The 13,708-nt window shown below is 49.7% G+C and overlaps 1 protein-coding gene across 7 annotated transcripts in view; it reads right to left on the bottom strand.

Moving 5' to 3' along the window:
* The window catches only part of CACNA1I (calcium voltage-gated channel subunit alpha1 I), a 164,104-nt gene extending 158,554 nt beyond the window's left edge, over positions 1 to 5,550 (bottom strand). For 4 of the 7 annotated variants that reach the window (XM_074539414.1, XM_074539416.1, XM_074539412.1 and 1 more), the window contains exon 1: positions 4,866 to 5,550. The gene's annotated coding sequence lies outside the window, so the exon portion shown is untranslated. The remainder of the gene's footprint in view (positions 1 to 4,865) is intronic. The other 3 variants (XM_074539410.1, XM_074539411.1, XM_074539413.1) reach the window with 3 other exon arrangements.
* Positions 5,551 to 13,708: the final 8,158 nt, after the last annotated feature.

The following is a 13,708-nucleotide window of genomic DNA, read 5'->3' as shown; positions in this document are numbered from 1 at the left end:
AATAAATGTAGCTCTGAAGATGGGAAACTTCTAGAAGCAGAGATGAGACAAGGTTGCTAACTCTTCTGCAAAGGCCTACAGACTGTTCAGTGTCAGGTCCATAGATGGACAGGACTTGTGATGGTTCCCCTGCATCCCACATGATCTGATTACTGACACTGCTGCTCATTTACATGAGCTTAAAAGCAAAAGTCCCCTTCTCTCCCTGCTGTCACCAGGGGAAAAAAACACAGCTAGGACAGTTGCTTGAATAGCAATCACTGAAAAGCAGCAAAGACACCAGTGCAAGCACATCTAACCACAGACCTGAAAGGGACCCCTATATCCAAGCTAAATCCTTGCCAGAAAACCCAGTCTGAAAGAGTCCATAAGGAGTTACTCTGCCCCCTACCTCCATCCATCCCCTCTGCCAAATTCAGAGTGGGTTTAAAGGCAAAATAAGGGGCAAAATGCCCAAGGAAGACAAGCAATTGAAGGCATCAGCACTGCCAACGTCTCCAGTCAGAGGTGAGAATGCAAGATAGTGCTGGGCACACTGTACACATGCACACACAGGCAAACACACACATGCAGCAGCAGAAACAGGATCTCAACCACTCCTGACAATCTGACCTGCAGGAAAATCCATTCCTAACCTCTGTCCTGGAAAGCAACTTAATTGAGCCTGCCAGACAGACACTAAGGCAGCACCTGAGCAAGGATTAACACCACTAACCCTACCTGTGCACTCCATACAGCAGTGGTTTTGTAGCCACGGCCAAACTCTGACACCTCAGAGAAAGGAAATATAAACCTTCCCTGCCCTCTGCCCCCCATCCTAATGATCATACCAGACAAGCACTTTCAGCAGCCACATCACAGCAGTGAAATCCCTGGCATTTGTCACCTCACCAGCTACCCACAGCGCAGGTCAGCAGCTCCTCTCCACCCTGTTCAACCCCACGGCCCCAAATCCAATAGTTTCATAAGGATTTGCCCTTTGCTTGCCCTCCAGGGATGCCCCCACAGAGCTTTACATGAAGGCACAAGGGAGCAGGATGTGGTGCCCAAGCTGCAGATGGTGGCTATGTCAGAAGCAGAGACCAGCAGTACCCTTGGGACTGTTTGTTGCTTTCTTTTAATACATGCACACATTTGATAAGAGGGTAACAACCTTTGCCTTTGAAGGCACCCTTCCAATCCTGCCTTGATCACACAGAGATGGGGCTTCTGCACTGCATTCTGCAGGTGCTGGGAAGCACAGGCTGCTGCAGGAAACCCCAACAAGCAGGATTCCACACCAGGAGCCCACAGGCTGCAAGGACTGGGATGGATCTGCAAAGCCCCCCTGACTGAGGCTGGCTTGGCCCAGAAACCACCTCCCTCCCGTGCCACCACAGCAGCACACACCTCCAGCTCAAGGCAGGAGAGGAGGCATCCTCATTTTCTGACATCTCCTCATTGCAATTAGTCCCTGATACACTGGGCTGATTGCTCTTCAGGGCACACTGTGGTGCTTCAAACACCGAGGCCTGACAAGCACCGGCAGAGAGAGTTTATTACAAAGTTACTGCGTTGATTTATGCAATTTGAGTTATGATTAGAGGACTTAAATAAATTTTCTATCAGTATAAGACATTTTTCAAACCCCTATGTGATTTCTAGGAGCTTCAATACACGCACTTCAGACACAGATGAATAAACCAATAAGCTGCCTATACCAGGTCATTATAAACAGCAATGTACCTCTGCATAACTGACAAGAAAATTCTGCTTTCCAAGAGCAGTTTGAGGTTTTACAGATCTTGAACACCCTTCAAATCAGCTCTACATTGTCCCATCTAATTTTTTTTTTTAAATATAACTAAGAAATGGTACTACATGATCTTGCAGATGCACCTGTACCACTTAATTTCTGAACCCATCCATGGACTAAGAGGTTCTAGTAAGGCTCTGGGCAACTGCAGAAATTCACCTGCTTGCTTGAATGTGCAGGACTGGGACTTCACTTTAATAAAAGATTAAATTTATTTTAAATCAGTGCCCCATTCTTTTAAAGATTCCTAACACTGTGTGTGCTTTTCATGAGTTACCAGCTGTAGACACTTGTTCTCTTTGAGAAAAATGAATAAAAATTAGTTTCAACTTTTTTTTTTTTCCACTAGGAAAAAAAGCTGACCAAGCATGTGGCTTCTTTGCAGCACAGCCTGAAATTGCAGACTTTTCCCAAAATCAGATGTGGCCAGGGCTCAGCACAAGCCACCCTGGTGTGGGACATCCTCCTGGTGTGCCTTGCAGGGCTCTAACATTGAGCAGGGCTGTAAGGCTGGCACCACGTCACACTGGGCATGGACACATGGGGTCTGCAAAAGTGGATCAGGCAGCAGAGATGCAGCCAGGTGGGATGTGGGTTGGTGGAAAGGAGCAAGCAAACAAGCCCAGGACTAGAGGAGATGCCAGAACTGCAGCCTGGAGCACAGGTGCATTATTGGCACCTTGAGGGTGCTCAGGACTGCACCACCAGGGAAGGTGCTGCTCTTGGTGGGGACAGGAGTGAGGACACAGGAAAGCTCACCCAGCATTGTAGGTGCACTGTGACAGACCCCAGGATGCCCAGCTGATCTCCTCACACCCCAGCCAAGGCCACAGACAAGCACTGAGCTCCTTGTGAGACAGCATCCCCCTCACATGATGCTTCCCCTCACTCCCTTGATGGCTGTGGACGCCCTGGCCCTGCATCAGCCACATGCACAGCCTGAGAACACTCCCAAGGCAGCAACAAGGGGAGATTTTGAAAGATAAAACATGAAACAGGTTGGCATAACCCCCTTTATAATAGGCACTGTCAGATTGATCCAGGCTTCACAAGGCAAACCCCTTAGATGTGGCAGATCAAAGCTGCTTCTTTGTCCCCCTGACTCTCCTCTGAGATATTCGCTACCAGATCTCCTGGCAAGCCACGTGTGCATCTCCTGGTGCATGGAGGTGGCCAGTGTTCAGACACAGCTTTCCAGTGAGATCTGCAGGGAAGCTGCTTGTCCCCACCTTCCTGCTGCAGCCAGGGCCCAGGCCTTGCCAAGCAGGCACGGCCCCCATGCCCAGGCAGCCTGGTGCAAGCGCCCTGGCCATGGGCAGCACCTCAGTGCTGTGCCCAGATCCATCCCTGCCTGGGAGAGGATGTGGCACCACACCTTCACTGACAGGCATGCACTGCAGCCCTTCTAGGGAGCTCACATCCATGGCCATGCCACGAAACTATTTTGTTATTTAATGGAGAGAGGAATAACTGCTCTCAGACCCCTGCAGGGAGCTGCCTCCTGCCTGAGGCTGTGTGCCTGCCCAGACCTCAGGGAAGGGGCAGTGCTGGCTGGGGGAGAGCTGCTCACAAGGTTAAAAACATAAAGGGGAACGGGGGCAAAAATGGGGCTCTTGGATTCTCTTTGCAGTGCTCTCAGTTAAAAGTTTCTTTGCAGGTAGGGTGTTGAGAAAAGAATGTGCTTGAGTATTTCTTTCCACTGATAGAGAAGCTTGCATGTCAGAGTTAAAACACTGAGGGGTAAGCGAGATGGAGGGTGAGCAGACCCCTTCCTTCTTTGAGGTAATAAACCCTCAGTCACCAGCCCAAATCTAAGATCAGGAGCTCTGCAATAGCACACAGAAACAACTGACAATTTACATAGCAGTCCTCCAAGCGACAGGGACACAGAACCAGCAGCAGCCCCCAGATCAATGAGATAAACACCTCCTATTAGCAGAGAGAAAATGCACAACAAGTTCTGCTTTAGATGTTTACCATTTTCCTCTGCAATAATTTGCAGGGAAATTATATATATATTTGGGGCTTTTTTTTCTTTCTGGCATTTTATTTTTTTCAAGCCACCGGTACTTTTCACACAGCTGCTGTTACCAAGAAGCAAAAGGTAACCATCAAGAGGGTTATGAAAACCAGTGCTGGCAGAAAATATGCCTGATAATTGCCAGTCAACAAGGTCTAACATTATTTCTGTTTCTCTTCTTTTCTAATTCTTCTGTTTCCACCCCACTCCACCCCCTGACTCCAGCCAACAGCTTCCAATGATGTACAGAAGATGATGCATTTTGCTGAATTAAAGTACATCCTATTCCATGTCCCTTTTCAGGATGTTGCACATGCAACTGAAACGCAGTAACAACCATAAACAAAACAAGAAAAGACAATTTAGGAAACCTGAATCCAAGACCAAACTCTTGCTTTGGAAAAAAAACCAAAAAAAACCAAAACAGTACCCCAAACCCAAGAAGACCCTAAACAGTGAGAAGGTTTTAGGAAAAGTTACGTATTTACAAGTCTCAGGCAGTTACCTCTCCAGGGAGGAGATTTTGTAACCCTCCCTCTTTCCCACCATCCTTCCCCATCATAACAGAACAAACTAACCAGGGCTAAATTTGAAATTCCTGTAATTATTCACACTCCTTGTATCATTTACAGTCATGTATAAAGAGCTGCTGATTATCTGTGAGATCCACATCCCCTGCTGCAATTGCTCGTGGACGTGAACTACTGGACACACAGTTGTTCCCTTTCCACCACCACTGCCCAAAACACAGACCAAAATCAATCATTGCTACTTGTTGGGTAAACAGAGGCAGTTTCACATACATGGGGGCTGCACTCGGACATACACGTACCACCGGACATGCACACAGAAACAACTTTCCTCTCTGGAAAAACAGAATTATTCCCATTACAGACATGTCTACCTTCAGCTTTTACTTCTGCCGGAGGAAACAGGTATGAAACAGAACAGGAATGATGCAGGTACACGGGTGGGCACAAGTTTTCTATTAAAAGGACAGCAAAACGAGACAGACACAAGGTTAGCCAGGTGTGCATGCGTCTCACCTACCTTTGCATGGAAAAGAAATCTCCGAGGGAGAAGTCTCCAAGTCAGAGAAGCAAAATAAAATAATAATGAAGATGCTTTGAAAAAATTCCCCCACCAAGATAAAAAAAAGGCCCCCCCACCTCCCCCCCTGCACACAGGCACACTCACACGCAGACACACACACCTCGGTGCCCGGGGTGGGGAGAACAGGAGAAAAAAAGATCAGGATCAGCTGAGTGATGGGGAGCAGAGAACCTGCCGGCGAGGAGCAGGGAGTTGTGTTAGATCCGTGCCTGCGAGGACTGAGCGTGTGCAGGAAGGAGATGGTTTAAAAGGAGAATACATGGTAAGAAATTGTGGCTGCTCAGGCTGGAGTCTGAAGCTCTGGAGTCAGAGCAAACAAAAAGAGGTTAAAAAAAAGGACCTCTTCCTTCACAGGAGGGCTTGGGGGGATTTTGCCTCTGTGTGTTTTTCCAGGCGAGTGGTGTTAAGAAGTGACAGAAGCTTCCTTCCAAAAGGACCAGAGAGAGGGTCAGAATAATTGCAGGACGCTGAGAGGTGATGGAGGTGTGGGTGGGGGCAAGGTAAGCTATTCCATGGTGGGGAAGTGAGGAGGAAGGGCTGGTGTGTGGTTTCTGTCTGTCTCGCTCTCTCTCTGTCTCATGGTATGTTCACCACCGGCTTATGGAGCGAACTGCACAGAGAGAGAGAATAACTGTACAGGCAGAGAGAGTGAAACACCGTCCTTACAGTGACACCAAATGTCTTTGGGGGAACCTACAATTACAGGCACAGAATGCAGGAATTCTTACAACGCAGGAGGAAAGGCAGAAATCTCCTTGCACAGCATCACACACCTGCATCCACAGTGGGGTCTCAGGACAGCTGGTTTGCCCCTGCCTTCGGCCCACTCATCCTTCCTTTCTGGGTGGGCACTGCCCTCACCATGCTTGCCTTTCCTTGAACTTTTAAGCATGTGTCCCTCCACAGATCAAGCAGGTTAGAGAATTATCATTTGGGAAGAGTTAAAAAAACAAAAAACCCTCCCCCCAAAAGTCCTTCCCTCAAAACCAATCCCTCCTCTCCGCCCCATCCTACTTCCAGATCTGTTACTGGAACTCAGGGGGTGGGAACAACTCTCTACAAATTAGTTTCCCGTGGCACTTTGTGAAGCCAGGGGAAATGAGGGGGATGGATAATGTGCAGGAATCCCACCTTCCAGTGGCTGGAACAGAGTACAGCCTCCCCAGCCTCATCCAATGGAGGCCCAGCACGTCCATCTGCCCCCACTGGTCCCATTCTGGGGCTGAGCAGCCCTGCCCCACATGAGCACAGGCCCCTCATTCTTGAAGCAACAACCTTCAGTTTTCCTAGTGGGGATCCCAAGTCCACCCTGGGAAAGAGACACTACAGGAAGCCGTCACACTCCTGAAGGCCTTTCATGGGTTTTTCCTGTTCAGGCCAATAAAATTCCACATGTTACAAGACATGGAGACATTCTTCCTTCTACTATGGGCATATATTGCAAATAAGAAGCTAAAACAAATGCCCAGCTGCCAGCTAGGGTATGACACAACAATGCAGCCCAGAAGTTCCTCTGCTTCATTGCAGGTTCCACAAAGCCTCTCCAAACCTTCCTCACCAAGACAATGTCCACTTTGCAGTGCATGGCTAGAATGGCTGGGTCAAGGTAATGAACACATCTAAACTACAAATGGCTGGGAAACCAAGCACTTTCATCATACTGAGAAACAGAACCCTTGGATGTGAACTCTCCACAGGAAGGCAGTGGAGCAAGCCCACCTTCTGGTAAAGCCAGGACCACTCTGGCTTTACCTTGAGGTAACTCACACATGTTCACCACCTAGGGTGAAACACATCCTGCAATTTATCTCATGTGGCTTCAGTTTGCTGTGCCAGGGACTTGAGGCAGAAGTCAAGGAGCTTCTAGCCACTTGTATCACATAAGCCAGGCTCCTTGGAGCTTGAGCAACATGGTTGGCACCATCACTGTCTCTCAGGAGTCCCTTAAAAGACTTTGGAACAAAGACAATGGCTGTCTGCTTTTAATGCAACACTTTTGTGCTTTTTAAAGTGTTTAATCTTGTTGCCTCTCCTGAGAGGTAAACTCATCCCTTAGAGGATCCTCAGGCTGCTCCAGAAGTGCTAAAAAAGAAAAGAGAGCAGTCTTACAAACAACAGGAATGTTGTGAGCATCAAATGTTGATGAACAGCTTCCATGAAAAGCAGCTCTTCCCCAGACAAATCCAGCCTGTCTTTTTTCATAGCTTCTGACCACGGCTGCAGCTCCATAGTGTACCCACTCATCCTCCACGAGCTGGAAAGAGATTTTATTCCAGGATAATAATTTTCTGAAGTGGTCAGACCTCTCCCTGCCCAGGGTCAGAACCTGTTTGCACAGGAGCTGTGCAAGACACAATCTGTGGTCACCTTTGGCCCCAAAGATGGTTGTGCTCACCCTGAGTTCATTGTCCTGCATGAGCTGGAGGCTCCCACCAGGAGCAGGGAGCCATCCACAACAGGAAGCCCTTGAAAGTGCAGGATTTTGGGACATATCAACCTCAGCTTCTCAGTGTGATGGGGATGTGGTGCTGGGCACAACCACAGACCCACAGAAGAGTTTGGGGCGATACCAGAACTAAGTGTCCCAGAAGCTGGCTGAGGCAGGTGCCCAAACAGGTCTCTAGAGAGCCTCTCTAACTACTCAGGTGTCAGGCTACTCCTTCCTCAGCCAATTCTGGGCAGTCCCTCAGAGGTTTGCTCCTCCCTAAGGGCCCCACTCACACCACAGCGAGCATGCAGCAATCACAGGCACTCACACACACACACACACACACACACATATCCCTACCCACACGTGCCTTCCCCACGCCTGCAGAGGAGAGGCTGGCTGGCCTTTTACCCCTCTGCTAGCAGGGTCGCTCTGTGCTGCCAAGGTTAATCTCCTTGGCTTCTTCCTCACCAGCCACAAGGCACTCACCACTCCCCCTCCCCATAAAAATCATCTATTATTCCTTTCCAGGAAATAGAAGGGCTTCAATTCTGTCCCAGAAATGATGAATCTGAGCATTATATGATTTCAGATGCCTGTAATTCACCAACAAGCCCCTTCAGGGGGAACAGGGAAAAATGCAATTGAATTTATTCATGCATGAATATCAAATGAGAAAAAGAGAATGAGGAGGGCAGGAGAGAGAGGGAGAGGGTGAGGCAGGGTGGAGAAACAGGGCAGTAAGGAGAGGCAAAAGAAACAAAATGTTCCAGGGAGGTGAAGAGTGCATGCAGAGGGGCACAGCAGGACAGAGGCACATAAACACACACTCAGGACAACCCGTGGGTCATCTCCCATGCCTTCATCCTAGGATCATATCTGTTTGCCTTCCAGCACATCCATGGCACAGGCATAAGGAGACATTTGAACTCTCACTCAGACAAACCCTTCAAATGGACAAAAACATGTTACAAACCTGGAAGGAAGGGAGAGGGAAAGGGGCTGGGTGGGGAAATGGAGATGTGCCATTCAACACATCACAGATTTGGAGTTGGTGAAAAGAGCAAGCCCAGGGCAGTTCATGCTCCAGAGCAGAGCCCCCTCATCCCCACAGCCCTCCCCATCCATGCATTCTGGAGGATTTCCATGGGCTTCCTGGTACACACAGCTCAGGCATCCCTCCAGAGCAGCAACTGGGCTGGGAAGCTGTTGTCCTGCCTGAGCAAGGCCCTCCTCTCCACCATCCACAAGGGAAGGGACTGAAGATGGTCTCCTTGTCCTGCAGCTCACACGGCTCCATCTGCCACCCCCAGTGCTCTTCCAGAGAGTTTTGTCATTTGCCCTGAGTGGCACCGATGGGCTTTCTTGGAAGTGACCTGGGGGTAGATCACACCAGACGTGAGCATGGCACAAGCTGCTCCTACCATTGCATCCAGAGCATTTCCAAGAGTTCCCCTCTGTTCTTTCTGTGATTTTTGAGAGGAACAGAAAAGCCCACATTGTTCCTGTCACCACCTGAGCCAGCAGCACTGGCTGGTGAGTGAGTAAGGAAAGTATGTGATTCACTGTAGCTGCTTAGGAAGGTGGACCAGGGGAGAGGGAAAAGGCAGGAAAGGGGGAGCCATATCCAAGCAGAGACTGCAGAGACAGCTCAGTGAGGTGCAGCCCTCCCCTCTGCAGGTCTGCAGGTGCTGTGGGCTGAGCCCACCAGGCAGCACCCTGCACTGGATTTAAAGGCATCTCCCAGCCAAGTCTCACAGGCATCATCTCACCTCCTGCCAGGCTGAGCCAGCCCCAGCCCTTCCTGCAGATCCTGCTCCCCTGCATGGACCATGGGAGCCAAACACAGGGAATCCTGTTGCTGTGGCCACAGGGATGGCTGCACAGCCCATTCCATCCTCCAGCTCATCTGCAGAGCGCACAAAACCCCTTGGAGCTGGGTCCCCTGTGTGCCCAAGTTAGCCATGGCTGCATGTTGTCCAAGCTCATCCCTGGGCGTGCAGCAAGGAAGAGGAGCAGTCAGACAGAAAGCAATATTTGCCACAGTGCTCCCAGATAGGGCATCATCAGGTCCTGCATCTGTTGCTGTTGTGGGTTTGTGTTTGCTGCTTCCAGGAGACAGTGCCCAGCTTTTCCCATATCCTTCAAAATAGAAAGAGAAAAATAAAATGAGAGAGAGAGAGAGAGAGTAAGCTCTGACGTGAACCTAACTTTAGATCCAAGGGCTGATGACTCACTCCACTGGGGGAGAAGTGGCTGAGCTGGCTGTAGGTTTCTGTTTATATACCTCACTGAGCTAAATATGTAGACTGAGAAGTTCTTCTGTTCTGGCCCAACAGCTTCAATCTGCATTTTATCCATCTTAATCTTAATGTTCCCTTCCCTACTAAATCTCCCTCTCTTTTTCCCCAGCATTGCCTTCCTAATCCCCTTGATGCTTGCTTTGTTGTAGGAAATTGAAGAAACACACGTCCCCACCTTCCACTCCGGTGTTTATGGTTAGACTGACAGGGGATTTCTGGGAAATGATTCAGTGTTGTGACTCTTAAGCACAGCTCCTCACACAGATCTGCCAATGCTTTCCAGACCTGGCCCAGCACTCCCAGCCACGGTGCTGGCAGTCACAGCCTCTGATGCCTCCTGATCTGCTGCTCCTGATAGCTGCACAGCTCACAGGAGGAGCACCAGATCCCTCCCATTGCTCCAGCATGGAGCTCCACTCCCGATCCCACCCACATGTCCCAGGGCTGGCAAGGTGCTGTCTTCTCCAGCCCAATGCCCTGGGGCATGATGTCACTTTGCCATCACGCCTCAGGCCCTAGCTGTCACACCATCAGGTGCTCCAGGAGGAAAGGCTGACGGCCACTGACAGCTATCGTCCACTTCTGAGACCAGAAAACAGATTTTGTCATCAGCAAAGGGTGGCTCTGTGAGAGCTCCACAAGTCTTTCCATTGCCAGAGCATGGCTGGCACTCCCAGCACTGCCCTCACACACTTATGGCACGATGGGGCCATGGTCACTCTCCCATTTGCCACTCATCACGTTTCAGACATGGGCTGCAAACTGACCATCAACTGCACAGGAGGTCACTGTGGATCTGTAACATCCTAAAGTTGGAATGTCCTCATCCCTCCTCATCTGAAACAGCAAAGAAGGGGATGGTAAAAAAGAAAAAGAGAGCTCAGAAAGAGGCAAGGGGGAAATTATAAATAAATCCCTCCAGCAGAGAAGAGAAACAAAGAGCGTGCGAGAGAAAAGGGAATCTCCACCCCAAAGGGCAGCTCTGAACTATGGTGGCAGACAAGTTTCTTGGTAAGAAACAAAGACCATTTACAAAAAGGTGGTTTTATGAAAACCAACTGTAGAGAAGAAAAGCATAATGATAGAGTGGGTATTTGACAGAGAGGTCTCCAAGGGATGAAATCCAATTTAACACAACAGCTCAGTCCAGGAAAGGAAGATCACCTTTGCAGTTCAAGCAGATGCTGGGAAGAGGAGCATTGTGTTCAAAAGCCCTCTATGAATCTTCTCTAGATCTAAGTCTGTGGGACCCAATGGTGAAACCTGGATCTGAGGTTCCCCCAGGCATCCTTTGGGTTTGGACCTAGACTGTGGTACATCAGTTCCTAAGGGACAGTCTCATACAGTACCTATTTGTCATCTTGCTCCAAACCTTCTCATCTCCATGCAAAATGTTAGAGTGGGTTTCCCAGCAAGTATCAAAGCTGAGCCATTCCTAGCTGCTTCACCCCACTGACCATCCAAAGGACAGCACGGGGAGTCTGTACATTCTCCATGCAAGAAGCACCAGCACTTCATTTGGAGAGCATAGGCAATCTAACAAGTGTGTCTGCAAAATGCCTCTGGCAGAAGGACAGGCTCCGTTTAGGCTGGGGTCAACAGCATCCAGGAGAGCCAATACTCCCTTGGCTCAGCTGTGCTCCTGGGCTCTGTCAGGCAGCCCCCGTCTGCCCTCACACAGCCAAAGGCAGGCCACAACAGGCAGGAGGTGTCCTCTGATCAGCAGCTACGCCAGGAAGCAGAGAAAAAGGCAGCAGGGAGCACCCAGGGCAGGATGCAGTCTCCTCTCAGGCATGTGCACTTTCCTTTAAAAAAAAAAAAGAAGAGAGAAAATCCATACCTCAAATAACAGACAGTCCTTCTCATCACCCATCCATCCCTTTGGCTTAACTCTCTGAGGCTCTGTGCCATGTTCTGCACAGCTGTTTGTCTCACCTGGCTTTGGAGCCAGGGCAAACATCTGCACTCTGCTGAGAGGCAGGGAGCAGCAATGGGTCAGAAACCAAGAGGACTGCTGGGCCAGTAAGAGCAAAGGAGGAAGATTTAGGAAGGGAAAATAAAAAGAAAGGCAATCTTGTGGTGCCACCTCATGATGGGTTTGCACAACGTAGCCTGGGCCAAGAAATCCTGGGACCAGGGGCAGAAGTGGAAAAGTACTGAGGTGGAAGTCTATATGGTTTAAGATCAACAAAAAGTGAGAGCCATTCACGTTTGCTACAGCTCAGGAAAGGCATGACCTTGACTGAGACATTGCTTTTCCTGAGAGCAACAAAAGCCCAGGCAAGGCAGTAGATAACTCCTGCACAAATGACAGAGGATACCTAAACCACTGATGGATTCAACCTTTTTCCATCATACTGCACCCTCTGGCACAGAAGCTATGGACTAAAGGAATAAAACAATATAGGAATGAAAAGGAAAATGTGCTTTTATTGTAGGACTCACCACTGCAGTGGAGGGGTAGCTGCAAAGATGCTTTTTGCTGAATCAAAAGCATAAACTGGCACAACAAGAAAGGCTTGAGACTCACCTGCTCTCTAACATAAGTGAAAATTTATTTCATCCAATGATCTTTATTCTGGGCTCTGGAGCAGGAAGAAACAAGATCAAATCCCCAGGACATAAGCTTGGAGGAACCTTTCCCATTGGGGTGATTATCTCCCCAAGATTCTGTCTTTCCAGCTCTGTCTGAAGCACAGCGCATGCTGATTTCTCCTTCATCAGAGGGAACATGCCTTTCCAGGTACTTGATGCTACCAGCAAGGAATTTTCCAGCTCTAGAGATTGCTGATATACTTTCTCTTCTATTGTTGAAGTACAAAACAAGGCATCTCCTCCAGCATTTTTCAGCTGGAGAAATGTTACATAAGCACTTAGTTAGTTCTCATCCTGGGGACAAAGAAACTGAGGTCCAGAGAAAGAAGGTGATCCATTCAAGGTCACCCTGCAGAGCAGATGTGAATCCAGCCCCAGCTCAGCACCCACAGAGTGGGCCATCCTCTACCAGCAGCCAGCCGGGACAGCCCCTGATTACCAAATATTACCTAATGGAAACCAAATCTGACACTTGAAGGTGTGCACTGCCATGGGGAGGGTGAGGAAGGTGTTTCCTGCCAAACCTTCCATCACACAGCTGTGTTTTTCACTGGGATAGGTGGTTTGCTTTTTCTGCGAAGGGAGGGCATGGGCAGAAATTCAGATCTTGGAGCAGATCAGCTAAACCAATATGGCATACCCCGTGTTTCTAACTCTTCCCAAGTCCCACAGTCCTCTTGATATATTTTCTAAACAAGAGAAGAAATAGAAGAGACAGAAAGATATAAATATTGAAGGCTAAATTTGAGCTACAGCAGTGCCTGAGGGAGAAGAAAAGAAAAAAGAAACAAACAAACAAAAAATAATCAGAGAAGAGTGTATCAGATGCAAGGTTAGGAAGGGACAGGGGTTATGGTTAATAATAAGCCAGTTTGCTGTTCTGCTCCCAGGCTAGAGCCCAGTCTCTCACTCCCCTCCCCCAGCTCCCCCATCGCTCCCACCCTCCCTGTCGGTCCCTTTCTGCTCCATCACCTCCTGTCAGGCCGGGGACTTGATGCGAGACTCCTGCCTCTCCCCGCGGCTGCACAGCGCTCACCCTCGGCAGCGGGCCACACCCATCCAGGGCCACACCCGTCCCGGGCCACACCCATCCCCGGGGCCACACACCCGTTGCCTGCCGGCCCTCCGCACGGGCGGGGAAGGGGCGCTGGGAGTGCAGCGCAGCTGGAAGGGAGAGTTGTGCGCTGGCTGAGGATGGAGCGAGGAGAAGAGGGCTGTGTGAGCAGCCAGGGCTGCAGGACACGCACAGAGCCACCAGGGTCAGGCACAGCAGTTTGTCCTGCTGACAGAGCTGCCCCAGTGCTGTACCCAGGCAGTGCCTGCATGGCACTGCAGTGGGCCTTGTATGCACCCAAGGGCTGCTCAGGAGGCCTGGGCAAGGACAGCAGGGTTTATTTCCAGCTTGCAGCACAAGCATGTCTCTGGTCACCCTATCCTGCCCTCTCTGATGTGCA

Source organism: Zonotrichia albicollis, chromosome 4 (assembly GCF_047830755.1).
Source record: "Zonotrichia albicollis isolate bZonAlb1 chromosome 4, bZonAlb1.hap1, whole genome shotgun sequence".
Taxonomy (NCBI): domain Eukaryota; kingdom Metazoa; phylum Chordata; class Aves; order Passeriformes; family Passerellidae; genus Zonotrichia; species Zonotrichia albicollis.
The sequence above is the reverse complement of the archived record's forward strand: the minus strand, read 5'-3'. Positions and strand labels throughout refer to the sequence as shown.